This window comes from Sander vitreus, chromosome 12 (genome assembly GCF_031162955.1).
Source record: "Sander vitreus isolate 19-12246 chromosome 12, sanVit1, whole genome shotgun sequence".
NCBI classification, from domain to species: Eukaryota; Metazoa; Chordata; class Actinopteri; order Perciformes; family Percidae; genus Sander; species Sander vitreus.
This window is the reverse complement of record NC_135866.1, coordinates 287,570-308,192: the sequence shown is the minus strand read 5'-3', so window position 1 is coordinate 308,192 and position 20,623 is coordinate 287,570. Positions and strand designations below refer to the sequence as shown.

The 20,623-nt window shown below is 39.8% G+C and overlaps 1 protein-coding gene across 2 annotated transcripts in view; it reads right to left on the bottom strand.

Moving 5' to 3' along the window:
- The window catches only part of LOC144526488 (receptor-type tyrosine-protein phosphatase N2-like), a 313,934-nt gene that overhangs the window by 175,149 nt on the left and 118,162 nt on the right, over nt 1-20,623 (bottom strand). The gene's annotated exons all lie outside the window — the stretch shown is intronic.

Sequence of the window (20,623 nt, the reverse complement as noted above, 5' to 3'; positions counted from 1 at the left end):
GTTTCAGGTTGATGGATTTAAATTGTTGCACATTTATTGTTTTAAGTGTTTTTTGGTATTCTGTGGGGTCCGCCTCTTCAAAAACATGACAAAACAGAATAACTGTCCTGTTTTAAACATTCAAATTAAGTCAAATAAGCAGCACAAGAATAATGACAAATACAGAAAATAGAAACAACTCTACCTTTTGTACAAATTCTACCTTTTATCTTTTCTAAGTACTGTTACTTTCAAAAAGTACGCATTCAAATTTAATCTGAAATGAGAACTGAAACAAAAACAAAGAAAACATTTAAAAGATATTTTTTCTCCTTGTAAGGCGGGGCAATATGACAATATAAAAATGTAAATCATATACATTTTTCTATATCATTATCACAAATTTGAAAACCAGCGGTAAACTGCGTTACGACAATATTCAATATATAATTATAAAATTATATATATAAAAATAATTATATTGTCAATGCTTTACGTTCTGATCCTTTATTAATTTTGCAATACAACAGGATAGAAGATTTTGGCCATATCACCAGCCCTATATATTCTAACAAAATCCATGTCATTTTTCTCAATCTACCCAGCCAGGCCTCAATGGTTCTCTCCTCTCTCACCAGCCGTCAAAATGTTGTTTTTCAAACCTTTAAACTAACTATGGTGTTATATATGTGCCTCATTCCTGAGCGAGTAATTGTATGTTTTGAGCACAGAGAACTATATTTTGCAAGCACATTAGATTGCATTTTGAGCAGAAATTAACACTCGCAAAAAATAATTCATGTCTTTCTTTGATCGCAGGTAGACGCTGCTGCTCTCCGGTCATGTCTCCCTCGCTCTCAACCAGTGTTGCCAACTCTTTTCCAATGAAAGTCGCTAGCACCAGCTCCAAAAGTTGCTAATGCTAGATGACGTCATACGCTCATTTGCATATTGTTGACGTCATTATGCAATCATTTGTATAAAGCTTAGTGGTTGTGTTAGCAAGGTAGATAGAAAGAAATAGAACTATTTAGCCAAATAATCACAAATTCAATACAGGAATTTATTTTACCTTGTAATTATTACTTAGGTAGCCGATCTTTGAAGTAAAAAAAAGAAATTCTACAAAGGGAGGGAAAAAGATCGATAAAGAATTCTCAAAGAAGGCTGGCTTGCCCAGGTCCAGGCCAGCTCAGCGGCGTCTTTCTCCCGTCGCGTCCTGCTGTCTCTCCTACCACACCAGCACCCGCACACCCTGTCCCCCTTCTACCTGCCTGCACACTGCTCAGCGCTGCTGCACATGAGGAGAGAGGGGAGAGGCTGCTCCGCTGCTCCTCAATCACAGAACAGAAGACTGTTTTGGCGGCTACTGGAGAGAAATACCTTGCATGCTCGCTGGACAATACAGATTTGTCATTAGTTGCTTTTTTGAAATAAAAGTCGCTAAAGGGGTCTGAAAAGTTGCTAAATCTAGCGACAAAGTCGCTAAATTGGCAACACTGCTCTCAACCTCTTCTCTCTGCACGCTCAACTCTAGACACGCTCACTCAGATTTTCACAGCGTTACAAGTGTGCCACAAAACCAACCAATCAGAGAGTCAAAGGTGAATTCTGATTGGCTGTTCATCTCCAATTAGATCGCAAGTAGCAGGAAACAAAAATCTAGGAGGAACAGTCTTTTTCAGTCAACACCTGTTGGTACAGTAAATACTGACTACAGTGGAGCTGTTCGACTAATGTTACTGGATTAAAACTAGGGCTGTCAATCGATTAAAAAATGTAATCTAATTAATTACATACTCTGTGATTAATTAATCAAAATTAATCACATACATAATTAACAGTGCCTGAACCGATACTTTTTAAGAAAGTAAAAAAAGAAAAGAAAAAAAAAAAGTTGGTGACATTAAAGAACGGCTTGTTTATTGCTAAGGCCATATGGTCGAAATGATTTAATAATAATTTATAACAATAACAATAACTTATTTCACTAGTAAACTGCTGTTGAACGACAAAAACAACAACCACATAGGAAAAGGACATTTAGAATAACTTCAAATGCACCACGAGGCTGTAGTTTACCAGTTTCATTGAATGCACCGTCTGTGTTGTTTCTCCGACCAGCTGCAGATTGTTACATCCCGGTGTTGAATCCTCTACAGTAAAACACAGTCACACTTTACACCGTTTAGTGTTAGCTGTCAGCATTTAACCCTGTTTAATCCAGCTACTAGCTAGCGGTAGGCTAACGTTAGCTGCTGTTGAGTATAGTGTTAACTAGCTAGTGGTAGGCTAGCGTTAGCTGCTGTTGAGGATAGTGTTAACTAGCTAGCGGTAGCTCTAACGTTAGCTGCTGTCGAGTATAGTGTTAACTAGCTAGCGGTAGGCTAGCGTTAGCTGCTGTTGAGTATAGTGTTAACTAGCTAGCGGTAGGCTAACGTTAGCTGCTGTCGAGTATAGTGTTAACTAGCTAGCGGTAGGCTAACGTTAGCTGCTGTTGAGTATAGCGTTAACTAGCTAGTGGTAGGCTAACGTTAGCTGCTGTTGAGTATAGTGTTAACTAGTGTCACATGCAGCAGGGTTTCTGTTTCCTGTAACGTCTGTTTCAGAGCATCAGAGAGAAGAGCAGACATATCAGTGGCACCAGATTTTCGTCTGTATGCAAACGTCAATATGGAATGGATTCATCTGCGTTAATTTTTTTAACGCGTTATTTTGACAGCCCTAATTAAAACACATTTCGGTCAGTATTTTGTATTATTGGCTTATATCACAGAAATGTCTTAATATTTGTGTGTACTATAATGCCGTTGTTTTGTTTGACTCATATCTCCTTGTGTGTTTAACGTTAGTTTGACTCATCCTTCACAAGCAATCTAGCTCACACACTGCAGCCGACATGTCATCTGAACAGGCCTCGCAGCACTGTAACTAGCTAAGTTAGCTAGGTCTCGCAATGCGAGACTGAACAGCAGTAGGCCTGTCACACTATAGCCACATGTAAGTAGTTTTCAATACTTTGGTTACATTACCGTATTTTATTAACCTGAATTATGTTGCTATATTAGCTTGCGAAGGAGCTATCCGTTGCTAACGCTAATTTATCTCAAAAAGCAGAAATGCTAGCTAACTACTGCCAAGATATGGTTTCACTAGAGACCAGAGAGGTGTTGTAAGACTCGTCAAGTGTTGTCATGTATTTACACTGTCTTACAATGAAACCATAACTTGGCAGTAACATTAGTTAGCTACTGCTTTTTGACATAAATTAGCTAGCTAACGTTAGCGTTAGCAACGGATAGCTACTTTGCAAGCCTATAAAATATAGCCTTGGCAAACAGAATTAAGGTTAAAAAAACACGATAACTAGCTATGTAACCACTAATACAAACTTCTTACAAGTACCTGGATTGTGACATTTTAAGTGTGTTCGGATGAGTGTGTTGGATGCATAGACTGTATCCATGCTGGGCTAACGTTAGATTGCTTGTGAAGGATGACGTCAGTCACACAGATATGTTATTCAAACAACGGTATTAGACCACAACTATTAAGACACGTCTGTAATATACCGGTCGGTCAATAATATAAAATACTGTAGGTGCAACACAGACGTCTTCTTACTTGATGGTTTTGTTACTTAAGGTGCAAAACAGTGACTAACGTTTTGATGTAGAGGTACATCTTCATCAGAATCCTGGTTGGCCTTGGTTGCACCGGATTGTTGTGGTCTGCAGAAGTGCAGAGAACTTTCTCTTTTTTATTTATAAAATACTGTAGATCAGTGCTTTCCAACCCTTCTGGTCTGAGGTTCCCCCACAGCCCTGTCATATGAACTCACATACCCCGCCCTATCAATTCCCAATGTGTTCACACTATTTATCATATTAAAGTTAAGTGCTAAGTACTCTGACGTATGATTATTTTAGAAAAATAAATAAATTAAGAAGTCCACATGGGATTTGTTTTGATGCGCTGGATTGGTTAAATCCAGCGCAACCAATGAAACGAGTTCTAGCCAATCAGATGCAAAGTAGGGCGGGTCTTTGCCGAAATGCGAGAGTGCTGTGCCAGTGTGGTCTCCGTGGTAACGCGGCTAAAAAAAAATGGAGGCAAAGTTGATCAAACTTGGAGCATGTAGATACAGGCAGCTTTAGTTGAGAAAGGAGTTAAAACAAATGGCGCTGGGCATGAATAGAGGACAAGAGGAGACGGGGGGAGACGGGAAGCTGTTTAGCACTCGGTGCCTCAAACTGAGGGAGCCGGGGGCTTCTGCAGCGCATGTTCAAGGAAGACACTGTATGACAGCAGCGGTCAGCGGACAGGGCTGCTAGTGACAAAGCTCCGGTCCGTGCACTCTGTCATACGAGCACGTTACCGGCAACGACAGCTACCGCTGCGACTGCGACTGTTCCTTCACTGACCCACCGTGTTTGTGATACAACCAATACGAGTGTGCACGTTCATAGCGGAACATGATTTGTCATTAACGATGGCCACTGTGTAAAAGCTGTCTGAAGCCCAAACTGCCTTGACAAAGCTGTCTGTTTGGAATCAGCATGGCAGGTATTTACGTCCCAGAGTTTAGACGTCAAGCTATATGAAAAGATAAACAATGCAACGTTTTTAATAAATGTAAATAAAGCAGCTAATAGCAACATGGGCAAAATCATGAATGTACTAATTCTCTTTTTTGATGATGACCTGGCCAAAGTAACAACACAACATCTAGAAAGTGTAGTTTTCACAATGATTCATTGTAGGATTATGATATTACTGCAATATGTAAATCCCCATTGACTCTTTATTTAACATATGGTAAAAAATTATGAGTTTTATTATTGTGTAATGTCAGAAGGACTTTAACTGTTTTGCCAGTCAAATTAACTTTAATGAGTGCATATTGAAATATTACACTGTTGGTTGGAAAAATGCCAACCAATGCATCTCAAAATGCATCAGATTGATGCTTTAAAATATGGAATATTTAAAATTTTCTTGTCCAGGGGCGTGCCCCGGACCCCCCTAGAGGTGTAATATCCTTCTCACCTTTTTCACCCCTGACCCGTTTTCATGCCTGTAATTGAAGACGAACAGCCAATCAGAATTGACCTTTGATTCTCTGATTGGTTGGTTTTGTGGCACACTTGTAACGCTGTGAAAATCTGAGCGAGCGCACAGAGAGAAGAGGTTGAGAGCGAGGGAGACATGACCGGAGAGCAGCAGCGTCTACCTGCGAGCAGAGAAAGACATGCAAATACATTTACTGTGCACGAAATAGGTTTTTGTTAACTCAAACTGAATTATTTTTTGCGAGTGTTAATTTCTGTTCAAAATGCAATGTAATGTGCTTGCAAAATATAGTTCTTCTGTGCTCAAAACATACAATTACTCGCTCAGGAATGAGGCACATATATAACACCATAACTAACAGCCTTCATTTGACATTCCCAGCCATGCATTTTTTTAATATTACTGTGGGTTTTCAATTGGGTTTATCAGGCCTTGAGGTCAGTGCATCAAAGAAAAACACAAAGAGCACCTAACTCACATTCACTTCGTGCAGTAGTAATGTTGTTCTATTTCAACATTGAAGGTGCAATAACCAACTAATTAGACCTGGTAAAATGAATGATTCCCAGAGGGAAACATGGTGGAGCTAAGTGCTTGTATTAGAAAATAAATAATAAGAAAAACACCTCTCTTTCTTGCTATGAATTTCACAACATGCTGTCATGCTCTATGCTGCACCAGCTGTATTCTACATTGCAATATCTTATTTGGAGTCAAGTTTAAACAAACTGAGCAGCCAAGGAAACCAAAAAATTCAAAAAGAGATTTGGCTCATTTTTCGGACCATTATTTCTCCTCCGAGGTATGAGGCCAAATATATTTCTCACATCTATGAAGTGATTTATCAGCGGGTGCAGGTGGAGTCTCGGTGTGTGATGAGGGAAAATCACTCATGTTGAGTTGATCACATATCCATGTTTCGGCCTCTGCCACCCAGGGCAGCTCCCACACAAAGACATCACATCCACTGAATTTCGTAAATAACCTTGTCACTCACCGGGCACAAAGAAGCTCACAAGAGGTGATTTCTACATCTTCTGGTGCTTGTATTTACATGTTGGAAGATATTCACATGTGAACTTGAGGCCTTCAAGTTCAGAAGCCTTCAACATGCTGCTCATCCATAAACCCAAACTAAAAGTACATATCAAAAATGTACTTTTTATTTGTCATGGTGATCAAACAGTAACTAGAAAATGCATTTCCTGCAGAAAAAGTTGTGGGAATGCTGAATAGCTGAATTGCTAAAGCTAAACTGGATGAATAGCTTAGTAGTGAGAATAGTTGAAAAAGTATGAATGGTTTCAATTAACATGAATTTCATTAAAAAGTTGAATAACACCACTAATATATAAAAGAATTTATTTTCTATCTGAAATTATGATTAAGTCTGGAAGACTTACAAATGCTATGAGAAACTGAGATGAAAATGCGGAAATATGAAATAAATTGTTTGAAAAATCTCAAATGGATTGCACTGCACTGAAAATCTTGGACGTTGAAATGTAAAATTGTCAGTTGGAAGATGAACTGCATTACCTACAAAATACATTTCGCTAACACTTTATAATAACCATCATTAATAAATGGTAAATTGATAGTTAATTAATCTTTAGTTAATTGTCATTTAACTGTTAGCAAACAATTACATTATAATTAATAATGTTTACTAATTATTAGTAGTGCTGTAAATTAACAGTTTATTGTAACACACATTATATCTCTCATTTACTATATTAGGTATCGGTTAATGATTAAAACATTTTTGTAAACCTTTAAGAAACCATTTTTAAATCATATATAAACATTACATCGATAGATGGACCAGATATTCCTAACACTTTGTTGAGGGTTACTAGTTGGTTTGTAAACGGTCTATAAACAGTGTCTGGATGGTTATTATAAAGTTGCAACATATAAAATAATTATATATATATATAAACTTAGCACAAAAGTAAGGAAATTTGTGTTTGGTAGATTATTTGAACAATGCTTTTTGGTAATACATGTTATACCATTGGAAAGCCATTTAGTTCCCTTTCAGATGCTGCCCCATTTGTAAGGAACATGCATTTGTGGGATGAGCAGCAGAGCTGAGTATGTGGGTTGCGCCCATGAAAGATTTGCCAAATCGTCTCTGTCAATGCCAAACAGCTTTTCTTTGCTGTTGCTATTGACTCTTGTTTTGAGCTTCTGGTACCCCCAGGTGCTGACAGTCAGGTGCCTGATTCTGCAACCAGTGGCTATCCCATATCTCCACAGTTTGGGACCGAACTCTATCCTCCAAGATGACAACACTCGCCCCCACAGGGCGGGCTTTATCAGAGACTACCTCCAGAATGTGGGAGTGGAAAGGATGGAATGGCCTGCCAGCAGTCCTGACCTCAACCCCATTCAACACTTGTGGGATCAGCTTGGGCGTGCTGTTGGTGCCACAGTGACCAACACAACCACGTTGGCTGACTTGCGACAAATGCTGGTTGAAGAATGGGATGCCATCCCACAGCAGTGTGTGACCAGGCTGGTGACCAGCATGAGGAGGAGGTGCCAGGCTGTTGTGGCTGTGTATGGTTCTTCCACACGCTACTGAGGCTCCTGTTTGTGAAATGAATCAATTGCCAATATGTCTTGTTTCTTCAAACTTCAATCATCCAATCCACCAAACACCAAACGAGTCAACGGCAGAATAAGCTGTTTGGCATCGGCAGAGAAGATTTGGCAAATTGTTCATGGGCCCAACCCACATACTCATATATATACTATATAATTATTTTATATGTTGCAACTTTATAATAACCATCCAGCCACTGTTTACAGACAGTTTACAAACCAACTAGTAACCACTGACAAAGTATTAACTATCTATCTAAATAATGTTTATAGATGGTTTACAAAATATTTATTAACTATTTAACAAGGTATTATAGTCATCTGTTGCAACTTTATAATAACCATCCAGCCACTGTTTACAGACGGTTTACAAACCAACTAGTAACCCTCAACAAAGTGTTAGGAATATCTGGTCCATCTATTGATGTAATGTTTATAGATGTTTTAAAAATGGTTTCTTAAAGGTTTACAAACATTTTTTAATCATTAACCGATACCTAATATAGTAAATGAGAGATATAATGTGTGTTACAATAAACTGTTAATTTACAGCACTACTAATAATTAGTAAACATTATTAATTATAATGTAATTGTTTGTTAACAGTAAAATTACTGTTTGCTAACAGTTAAATGACAATTAACTAAAGATGAATTAACTATCAATTTACCATCTATTAATGATGGTTATTATAAAGTGTTACCTACATTTCTAGAAAAGCTGGAAGCTAAACTGTAAACCTGTCAAAAGTGGAAGTTCAAATAAATTGACTAAAAAGGCTAAAAGTATAAATACTTTGTATTATTATCAGACATATCCATTGCATAGAACAAAAAAGCATGACCCTAAAGAGCTGAGAGGTGAATATATTGCCTGAAAAGAAGCGGGATACATACATGGATGAAATCACAAATCACAAATAACACTAGAGGGAGGGAGGGAGAGAGAGAGAGGGAGAGACAGAGAGAGAGAGAGAGAGAGAGAGATAGAGAGAGACAGAAGAGGGAGGGAGAGAGACAGAAGGAGGGAGGGATAGAGAGACAGGAGGGAGGGAGACAGAGACAGAGAAGGAGGTAGAGAGACAGAGACAGGGAGAAACACATAGAGACAGACAGAGAGAAAGAAACAGACAGACAGACAGAGACAGGCAGACAAACACAGACAGACAGAGACAGAAACAAAGAGAGACAGGCAGACAAACACAGACAGAGACAGAAACAAACATAGACAGACAGGAAGAAACAGAAATGGACAGACTGACAGACAGAGACAAGGAGAAACAGAAACAGACAGACAGAGAGACAGACAAACAGAGACAGACAGACCGAGACAGAGAGAAACAAACAGAGAGACAGAGACAGACAGAGACAGACAGAGACAGGGAGAAACAGAAACAGACAGAGACAGACAGAGACAGGCAGACCGAGACAGAGAGACAGAGACAGACAGAGAGAGACAGAGACAGACAGACAGACAGAGAAGTGGAACGCAAAAGATGTAGACTAATGTTAATATTACTGCCTGTAGTATTCAATTCAACTGTCTGTGAAAGTGTTGTCATGGTAACGTATGACCTGTGAAAAACCCTTTGATCTCTGTGATGAGATCTCTTTGATCTTTAATCAGTTAACGACCGTGTCACCTGCTGAAACTGTCAGCTGTGCCACACTGGAGCTATTCAAAGACACAGAGCAAGCTCTCAAATAAAGGCTCAGACTGCTAAAACGATAAGGGGTGTCAGTCAAATGATGTAATCGTGACCACCACAAGGCCTTTGTGAACGTATGCATATAAAATTTATGTTGATAAACTTAAAAATGTGGGCATATCAGCAATTTAAAAAAGTGGTTCACTCTGCGTTTCACTCAGAAATGTGGAGAATGTTAAACAGGGCAGCGAATGGAGGAAGATGTGGAACTCTTGTCATTTGGAAGCTCACCGAGCCAAAAGTATAAGTCATATCACATACCTGAGCAAATTGGCTGAAACTAGACAAGAATACCTACGTTTGGATGTATAAATCGTGTATGACAAGTAAAAATTGTGAGTGTGAGAGCAATTTATAGAGAAGGCACAAAGATATTTTTTTAAGGCTCTGTGCTCTGGCGATGACATCATCCACTCTAGCTTACGCAATACACAAATCAATAAAATTTCCTGAAACGAACACTAAACTTTAACAGCTTTTTCACAAAAACTGTAAAGGATATCAAAACACTGAGCACACCCCGAATACCTGAATATTTTGTGAACAGTGTAAACTTTGAATCACGTCTGTAGGTGAAAGAATGTAGGAGGAGATACATTTTGAAGCAGAAGAGGATTTGAAGGATTTGAAGCACGCTCTCGTTGACTTCAATGTTAAGAAAATTTTAAAAAGTATAAATAGTAGAAAAAAATTTTGAAGAAGTCCCATCATTAGCTGAAAGAGCTGAACATTTTAAAAGTTGAATGGTTTTAATAGCTGAACGTATGCAGAAGTTACGGAGAGCCAAAAAACGTACGGAATAATAAAAATGGCAGAACAGAATAACAATAGTTGGAATTCTGCTGAATCAGCATTCCCACTAAATAATGCATCACTGTTGTTGCGCAAACCTTGATATTTGTTTCATTGGCTCATAAAAAACACTTCAAAAGTAATTAATGTGGTTTAAAATGCATTTCCATTAAGCAGCAACTGATGTCTTTGAAATGAAGAGTATAGTGTTGGATGATTTCAGGGGGGAAAAACAAGATACTGCAGATCATGATGAGGATAACGTTGGAAACGGAAACCATTCATCCTACCATCTAAAAAAAGTGACAGCTCTGACGGCGTGATTGACAACAGAAACACATCCTGTTGACCTTTATACAATGAATGCTCCTTTTTCATCACATGAGGAACCTAAAAAATGATTATTTATTTTTCAGTATGTAAAGCTCTTTACTTTAAACCAGTCATACCACAAAGAAAAAGTATTCAAAAACTTACTTCTGACCTATTAGCAGTATCCAAAGTAAACATACTAATAAATAAAGTTCCTATTGCTCAGTTATGTAATACATACAACACACCAATGGGGTCAGAACAATGAAAATCCCCCATATATTGTGTATTATTCCAGATTAGTTGAAGGATTACATGCTCTTTCGCAAATTGATCTCTGACCCTCTACAGTCAGCATGTCACGGAGCTGAAAGGCTCAGAGTTCCTGAAAAGTGAACACTTTGAGAATACAAGATTTCACCAAAACAGTCATATTTTAGGAGTTTATTAGATGCTGACTGTAAAAGCTGAATGCAGACAGTAACCAGTAACTACAGCCATGAGATACTGTGAAGGAACTGGAATAAAAAATACAACATTTCTGGGGGGAAATAGTATAGGAAGTTTCCACAAAGTGCAAATTAAAGTGTTTATGTGTTTCTTCACTGCAAAAAGTCAAAACAAGTCCGTTTTGTTTATAATTTAGTCCTAAAAAGCTGCAGTTGTTTCTACTACAAATCTACATTTACTTTTATTTTCTAGGAACAAGTGGATTTTTTGATACAAGCTTTTTATTTCTATTGTTTCAAGATACTGAAACTGAATTATTCTGAAATATTCTCCATTAGCTTAGAGACTTTATCAAATTAGGTTTAAGACACAGAATTGGGGCTAAATGAAGCTTTTATACAGCATCAGCAGCATACAGTATATGATGTGCTTTGTACCAAAATTAAGTTAAATCAAAATGGTTATGGCAGATTGTTTCACTTGTTTCAAGAGCATAAAACATTTAAGACTCAACATTGGGACTTAATTACTGATAAAGATGTAACTCTTTTGCAGTGTTCACACATCTGGCCTCATCAGTCTACATCCGTCCACCATCCTCCTCATCCTCCCATTCTGCCAGGTCAGGCCCACTCTCTCCTCCTAGTGGCGGCTCTTTGATATGACCCCTCTGCTCAGACACAGACATTACATCACTTTGACTCTCCTGTTTAAAAAAACAAAAAAAACATCCAGTCTACACTCAGTGACGGTTATGCAACAGCCATTATTATTCTGCGGCCAGCTGCAGTCCTAGGCTCTGCCAAGCCACCCACATCAACGCTTCCCTCCCGCCCGCCGCTTCGCCCTCAACCACTACCAGGCCTGAAAGCGCTCACCGTCGGTATTATCTAATCAGTATTGAACTGTTCCAAATGAAACTCTGAATCTCCAGGTTTGTGTTGTGTCCTGGTGCACAGTGTGTAGGCTCACTTTTATGATTCATAGGTTTGGCAGTGTGGTGGTGGTTTTTGTGCTGCAGGCTCGCTGCTCTCTGGTTCCGGCCCCGAGAGGAAACTGTTAGAAAATGGAAGTTTTGTTGTCTTTTTCAGCGGCTGAGGTTGTGCAGGTCACTAACTGCTTTGTTGAGAGACATTTTTGTTGTTGTAATATGCTAATCTGGTTTTTCTGTGTGAGGTGTAAGGTGCCTGCGGTGTTGCTGCCTGGCAAATGGATGAAGGGACAGATACAGGATAAATGGAGGAGGCGAAGAGAGAGGGACACATTACTGCTCTGACTTTATACAGTACTTTAACTTGAGTTACAGTCAACACAACTTCTTCAACCTTAAAGACTAATTCATCAAATAATAGAAATACACATTTGTCCATCCTGATAGAATTTAGTTTGGGTTTTATTCGTCCAGTTTCCAACTCTACCTCTACCCAAATACAATGGAGGAGAATGGAATTCATTTTTTGGTGTTCACTAAAATAACACATTTGAAAAATGAAACAGCAACATCCTTTTCCTGAATCCCTGACCTGGTTACTTTGGATAATACACAGACTTCCCTGTGAATCCAAACTATCTGCATGACTGGATAGCAATGGGGAAACTTATTTTTTCGGGAATTTGGTTGACCTGACCATTTAAAAAAGGTTAGGGAATTTAACGCTAATCTGTTAATATGTACATATTTCTTTTAAAACATTAAGATGAAGGCAATTCCCCAGCTTAACAGGTTATACATTTACATTTCACTTTCTTAATCAAAATGTATGCATTTTTATTTAGTGGGAGAGTCTTGACCTCATAGGTACAGGTTGAGTTAAAGGGGCCGTACTGGAAATACTGGAAGAAAAAAACCAGCGGGCTGGGATTGCCAGGATTGGGAGTTTTTCACAGCCCCTTACACGAACATGCACACGTGGCCGGACAGGCAATTACAACGAAGAACAGAGGAGCTCAGATTCCAACACACACAGAGGGAGTGTGACCTCAACCTCGGCTCAGGACGCCATTACTCCACTATATCTTTACATAGCAAATATTTGTGAATTAAGAGCTGACCTGACAGGTACAGGTTGAGTTAAGGAGCTACTAGTCTTGCACTGCCAGCTCTATCTCCACAGCGCTGTGGAGTAAGGTCTACAACACAGATACCTTCCAGGATAGGAGAAAATAAACAGACAGGGGTTGTGTGCGTTTCTTTAAACCAATCCCAATGGTCTTGGGCTGTGCTAAGCTTCAGACGCAGCGACGGTGGCTCTGCTAAATAGTCTCAGGAAGGAACTGGTTCTGGTGGAACAATTGCAACCCCACAAAAGAAAACTCCTCATATGATATTAAATGAAGTTAACTGTTGACACAATCCAATAACGTGAGTTATTTAAATTAGCTGATACATGGTTAAAACTCATTACTCTTACCAGTGTATCTCCGTGTGTACTACCTCCACAGTAATCCCACCAATCAGAACCACAGAGCCAGACTCTGTCTTCAGATTGATAAAAGCAAATCAGGTAATCAATGAAGATGATAATACAGTTTGTTCTCTCCATTATAGGATTGTGATAATGATGAGGCAATTCTGCTGATGGTTGTTTTTCTTCATCTACCTCAAACAATTCTGTCTGTAGGCTTATTGTTCTGAAAGTGTAAGTTTAAAATAAATGCCACTTAAGCTCATAAATACAAAATATTTCTAAAGACAGAGTTCAATGTTAGAGAATAAAGTAAAACTCTCAGGACAACAGTTTTGTGAAATATTTCAATTGGGAGAAAGGAAGATGTGCAGGAAACAGAAAATACTTCCCACTGCTGCTGTCTTACATCACAACTGCAGGCACCAGCGCTGGAAGTGGGTGGCAATAACCTTTAAATTCCTGTCTGCAATGAACCAGAGAGCATTTGGGTCAGTCACCTATGTGTTTCCTGACTGTATTTGATGGGAAGTAAAGTATACACATTTTCCCGCCTCACACAGACGTAAACAAACCCCCAATTAGGTTAAGACTCTCATGGGAATGCTAATAAGTATTTTAGCAACAAAGCTCACGACAGTAAATGTTAATGGATGACTGATAATGGATAAAATATGGACAAAAAAAGCATCAATATTGGATCTAAGAGTATGGATTCATTGTACACAAGTCCCCGAAAAGAAGCACAAGTTCCAGACTGGATAGAAAAACTTTTGTAAGGACTATGATCTCACCAGGAGCAGGACAGCATCGGAACGGCATAGCTGTTGGCTTTCAGTGGACAAAGATTGTAAGGAGCTGGCGTTTACAGAGCTGTGTAGGCAATGGTAATTCGACCTTAAAGTAGAATGACCAGTGGCACTTTCCCACTGCCTTGATGACTGTCTATTGTGTTAAAATGTTGTATTCATTTTGTTTTTGGTTTGTGATGGCAGCCTTTGTAAATGTATGAGATTTTGATATTAAGGCTTTTCGAGTACTGTAGTTTGACACATTTTGTTATCTTATATGACATGCTTGGTCTCAGAGGGTTTAAACGCATGCACGTACCGTTATATAGCCTGATAAGGTCACCAGAGTTCTAAAATGAAAACCGGGGACAATTTAAGTTTAGCGCCCAATATATTAATAAAATAGGCCTATCCGATGTTCTTAACTATTAAAAGAAAAAAAGGGGGACAATTCCAATTGAATGTATCTTGACCATTCAGGGGCGGATCTACCGGGGTGGCATAGGGTGGCAAATGCCACCCTAAAAGAAAGCCTTGCCTCCCCTGCTGCCACCCCAGTTGGCAGCAACGAATTAAAAGTTATGGCCAATTTGACAATTTATGAGCGCGAATCTCCAATGTCCGACTGCAGTGAATGCAGCACGAGATGACGCCAGAGCGGCAAGAGACTGATTTGTTTGGAAAACTGAGCGGCGCGAAGCGAGGGAGCCAGGAGTCGTGAGGAAAGGAGACACACAGGAGGAAAGAGGTCAAAACGGATTAACTATCTATCAAGAAATGAAATTATAACAAAAGCACAGTGCTAACATAGTTGTGATGCTGATTTTGATATGATAAAAATCAGGTTGAAGAACGTTATTTTGCTAACTATACATATAATGTTACTTAGGTCTGACGTTTGTTCTGTGTAAAGTAAAGGCTACAACAGCTAATATTGATTCAACGTCTGTCAAGGAAAACATTGTAAAATTACTTTTAATCTTAAATGAAGAGGAAAGGTAGCATATGTAGTTTTTTCTCACCAAAGAGAAAGGCGAGAGAAATAGAAAATGAACAACTGAGCAAGGTAGACGGAGAAGATGAGGTGGAAGGAGAGAGAGAAGACGAAGACGAGGTGGAGAGAAAAGGGCAACAGAAACGTGACAGAGCTAGAATACAAGGCCAAGGCGACCAGGGACAGGAGGAGGTGGGAGAACACCACAGAGGTGAAGATATGGAGGGAGAGCACCACCAAGATGAGGAGGGAGAAAGCGAGAGACAAGATCACGTGCAGGGCTCAGACAGTGAAAGGGAAAGGAGAGTGCCTGGGCCATCACCAACGATCTCCAGTCGAGCTGGTCCACATGATATGGAAGATTGTTGCTGCATAGTATATTAAGTTACATATGAATAAGAACAACAAATGACATTTTGCTATAATATTTAAGAGACATTGCTCTGACAAAAACAAAAACTCAAGTCTCAGTCCAAAACGGTTTGCTTCCCCTCTCACACATCTGCCACTCATCACCTGGGTCTTACCTTAATGCCTTTCCTGTGATAATGACTCTTACTTCTATCATACTTCTATCTCCTATTAGTGAGATCACATTGTATGGTCACTTATTCCTAATATGAACTCATATGAAACCTCAAATGCAAGACATTGATTACATGAGATTAAGTGTGTCTGTATGAGTTTGTAAATGGCAGCTTGTGCCCTTTTGTAGTGTGTACATACTATTTCTCATCAAACTGTGATAACTGAATAAATGAATTAAATTCAGTATATATACGTCTGCCATATGTTGCCACCTCTATGTTGCCACCCCTCAAAACTTCCACCCCATGAATATTTTTCTAGATCCGCCCCCGTGACCATTGTAACTGGTGTTGTACTGTAATAGACTGCTGATAAAATTCAAGAAAAGAAGACGTCAACTCTGTTACCCAGTTTTTCCTGACAACACTTTACTCGAAATATAAAAATGGGTAGAGGCCACCAAAAACAGGGATGTCTGGACACCACGGACATATTAGAAGTAGGTCACCATGGGCGATTTTAGACCCTTTTTAGAGGGGCTCATTTGATCTCAGCCCCCCTAAAAATTATAATAGTAAAAAACATTTTTTTTTATCTATCTACAGCAGTAGTAGTAGTAGTATGTTCCCTGTGTACAGCAGTAGTAGTAGTATGTTCCCTGTGTACAGCAGTAGTAGTAGTAGTATGTTCACTGTGTAGAGCAGTAGTATTAGTATGTTCCCTGTGTACAGCAGTAGTAGTAGTAGTAGTATGTTCACTGTGTAGAGCAGTAGTATTCATATGTTCCCTGTGTACAGCAGTAGTAGTAGTATGTTCCCTGTGTACAGCAGTAGTAGTAGTAGTCAAAAGCTAATACTGATTCAACGTCTGTCAAGGAAAACATTGTAAATTTACTTTGAATCTCACAGAAATGAAGAGGAAAGGTAGCATTTGTAGTTTTTTCTCACCAAAGAGAAATGCGAGAGAAATAGAAAATGAACAACTGAACGGAGAAGATGAGGTGGAAGGAGAGAGAGAAGACGAAGACGTGGTGGAGAGAAAAGGGCCACAGAAACGTGACAGAGATAGAATACAAGGCCAAGGTGACCAGGGACAGGAGGAGGTGGGAGAACGCCACAGCGGTGAAGATATGGAGGGAGAGCATCAGGGAGAACGCGAGAGACAAGATAACGTGCAGGGCTCAGACAGTGAAAGGGAAAGGAGAGTGCCATCACCAACGATCTCCAGTGTAGAATATTTTTTAGATCTATTGCTCAGATTAAATACAAATATGAGACAAATGAACCTAAACATACTCTCCCAGGCTAAAATGTTAGTGTGTGTTAACACAGTCTGATGGTTATAACTAATCAATGACAGTTCCTAATTGATTATGTTTTTACTAGTTGTAATATTGTATAATTAGTTAGAGTACTCACAATCCAAAGATGCAGCTTAATGTTTGGCTTGTAGGCATTTTTCCCTCCCTGATGCTCCAAGGACTGTTTTCTCCTCTTAACTGCTGTGAATATTGTATATATTGTACTGTATTTCTCATCTCTTTTTCAGTAAAGACCTCATCTGTCAAAAAAAATTTTCAAGTTACTGAGGGACAAATGGGACAAATGTGTTTTGAGTAAACAATAAAAACGATGTCCAGTACTTTGTTTGAGTGCCGTGACCCATTTATTTCCACAGTGTATTTCTGCTCATTTTAGTACACAGCTCAGTCCATAGATCTTCATGGGGAAGTTTTTCTTTGTGTAGTTTCTTCTTGTACAAATGCTGCTTGCAACGCTGCCTCTCTGAAAAAAACAAAAACTCAAGTCTCAGTCAAAAACTGTTTCTTCCCCTCTCACCATCATACTCATCACCTGGGTCTTACCTTAATGCCTTTCCTGTGATAATGCCTCTTACTTCTATCATACTTCTATCTCCTATTAGTGAGATCACATTGTATGGTCACTTATTCCTAATATGAACTGTTTCATATGAAACCTCAAATGCAAGACATTGATTACATGAGATTAAGTGTGTCTGTATGAGTTTGTAAATGGCAGCTTGTGCCCTTTTGTAGTGTGTACATACTATTTCTCATCAAACTGTGATAACTGAATAAATGAATTAAATTCAGTATATATACGTCTGCCATATGTTGCCACCTCTATGTTGCCACCCCTCAAAACTTCCACCCCATGAATATTTTTCTAGATCCGCCCCCGTGACCATTGTAACTGGTGTTGTACTGTAATAGACTGCTGATAAAATTCAAGAAAAGAAGACGTCAACTCTGTTACCCAGTTTTTCCTGACAACACTTTACTCGAAATATAAAAATGGGTAGAGGCCACCAAAAACAGGGATGTCTGGACACCACGGACATATTAGAAGTAGGTCACCATGGGCGATTTTAGACCCTTTTTAGAGGGGCTCATTTGATCTCAGCCCCCCTAAAAATTATAATAGTAAAAAACATTTTTTTTTATCAATCTACAGCAGTAGTAGTAGTAGTAGTATGTTCCCTGTGTACAGCAGTAGTAGTAGTATGTTCCCTGTGTACAGCAGTAGTAGTAGTAGTAGTATGTTCACTGTGTAGAGCAGTAGTATTAGTATGTTCCCTGTGTACAGCAGTAGTAGTAGTAGTAGTATGTTCACTGTGTAGAGCAGTAGTATTTGTATGTTCCCTGTGTACAGCAGTAGTAGTAGTATGTTCCCTGTGTACAGCAGTAGTAGTAGTAGTAGTATGTTCCCTGTGTACATCACTAGTAGTAGTAGTATGTTCCCTGTGTACAGCAGTAGTAGTAGTATGTTCCCTGTGTACAGCAGCAGTAGTAGTAGTATGTTACCTGTGTACAGCAGTAGTAACTCAGTCAAGGAAAGGAAACAGAAACATAGTTTTGGCCAATCAGAGGAGATTGTGCCAGACTTTGGCTGAGTCTCCATATGATCTGTCAGAGGGAGAGCAGGAGACGGTTGTGAAGTTTAACGTTGGTAGTCCCCAGAGAAGAAGTTGGTCATTTCATGGTGCAGATTAGAACCCAAATTGAAACATAAGCAACTAAAATTACTGAATGTTAGAACATTGTGTCAAACTGGTCTTTATTACTGTAACTTATAAAGTGTTCCATCATAGTGTCAAAAAACGCTGGCTAAGGTTGTTGTTCAGTAGCTCAGAGATTATCGGCTAATGAAATTTGCAAGGCACTGTATCCGTGTCACATTGTAATTAGGGGCTGAGCTCCCCTAAAGATTTGATCCTAGAATCGCCCCTGCTGGTCACATTAGTTAACACGTTCTCACACCCATCTCGTAAAATCTGAACGCTTGGTCAGGTGCCTTTGTCGTTCTTATTGACGCTAAAAGTCTCCTTTAGCGCTAGAAGTAAACGCGCTTGGTCGGGACTATTGCTGTCCCTTTAGCGCTATAAGTTAACACGCTTGGTCGGGACTATTGCTGTCCCTTTAGCGCTATAAGTTAACATGCTTGGTCGGGACTATTGCTGTCCCTTTAGCGCTATAAGTTAACACGCTTGGTCGGGACTATTGCCGTCCCTTTAGAGCTATGAGTAAACACGCTTGGTCGGGACTATTGCTGTCCCTTTAGAGCTATAAGTTAACACGCTTGGTCGGGACTATTGCCGTCCCTTTAGCGCTATAAGTAAACACGCTTGGTCGGGACTATTGCCGTCCCTTTAGCGCTATAAGTAAATGTGCTTGGTCAGGACTATTGCCGTCCCTTTTGACGCAGTTATGTTAAGGAAAAGGTCGTGGGTGGGCGTACGGTTCCGTTACACGCAGAAAGAACGGGACGGTTGGGTTTAGGACAGGGTCGTGGGTGGGCGTACGGTTACGTGACGCGCGGGAACTACGGGACGGTTGGGTTTAGGAAAGGGTCGTGGGTGGGCGTACGGTTACGTGACACGCGGGAACTACTGGGACGGTTGGGTTTAGGAAAGGGGTCGTGGGTGGGCGTATGGTTCGGTTACACGTGGGAAGAATGGGACGGTTGGGTTTAGGAAAGGGTCGTGGTTGGGCGTATGGTTCTGTGACACGCGGGAGGAAAGAAAAAAACGACTATAGCAAGCATGACAAGCAGGACGTGAACCCCGCTCTCCTGGGTGAAAGTCCTGTGTGTGACCCATCCACAACAACATTCACTGAGCATTTGCAGCTCAGTGTTGTTAAGACTAAATACAGTCTTTCAGCAGGTAACCACAGCATGATGACACAATGTATGCAATGGTAAAGGAAACTCTGCTACACCACAAGTTCAATAATATGAACAAGTCTGTCTTCTTTTAGGATTTGGATCAACCCAAATATTCTTCAGTTTGTGCAACCTAGCTTTGTTGAAAACTAAAAAAAAAATAGTAAAGATCCCAAAGTTTCATAAGCAGCCAAAGATGTCAGGCTTAATTTTGGTGTAATACAAATATTCAAATAGATGGAGTGGTGCAGTCATTAAAACCATAGCATCTGGTCATTGTAAACATCATCAGTGGAGGGCTCTAACAACTTCACACAGAGATGATACAGAATAAAGATGGAGTAAGATCATTTTTCTAACCTTAAATCTATGTAGTGGGAAGAATAATGGGAAAACTGGATTTGAAGAGGTTAACGAAGACGAAAGAAGCTCTGGAGTTGTTGGTGGTGTTGAGGAGCAGGGCGGTAAAAGCCAGAGGCAGGCTGGGTAAATCAGGAATGTCAGCAGGCTCAGTGTCAGTCTAAATCCTTTGTCTCTGGGCTTACTTGTTCTTGAGGTGGTGACTGTCGTGACAGTGGTGAGGAGCCGGGCGGTCTTGGAAAATAAGGGTGGCGTCTCTGACAAATTGTCAAGGCGGCTCCCCCTGCTGGGCTTTTACTGTGCTCACAACAAAAGAGACCCCTGGCTTCCTCCCCCCTCTCCCTTTGTATCTTTCTCTCTTTCTGTCGCTCTCTCGCTTTCTCTGCCTCTGATCCATCACTCTCCCCAGTATACAGCTCCCTCCTTTCATTCTCAGA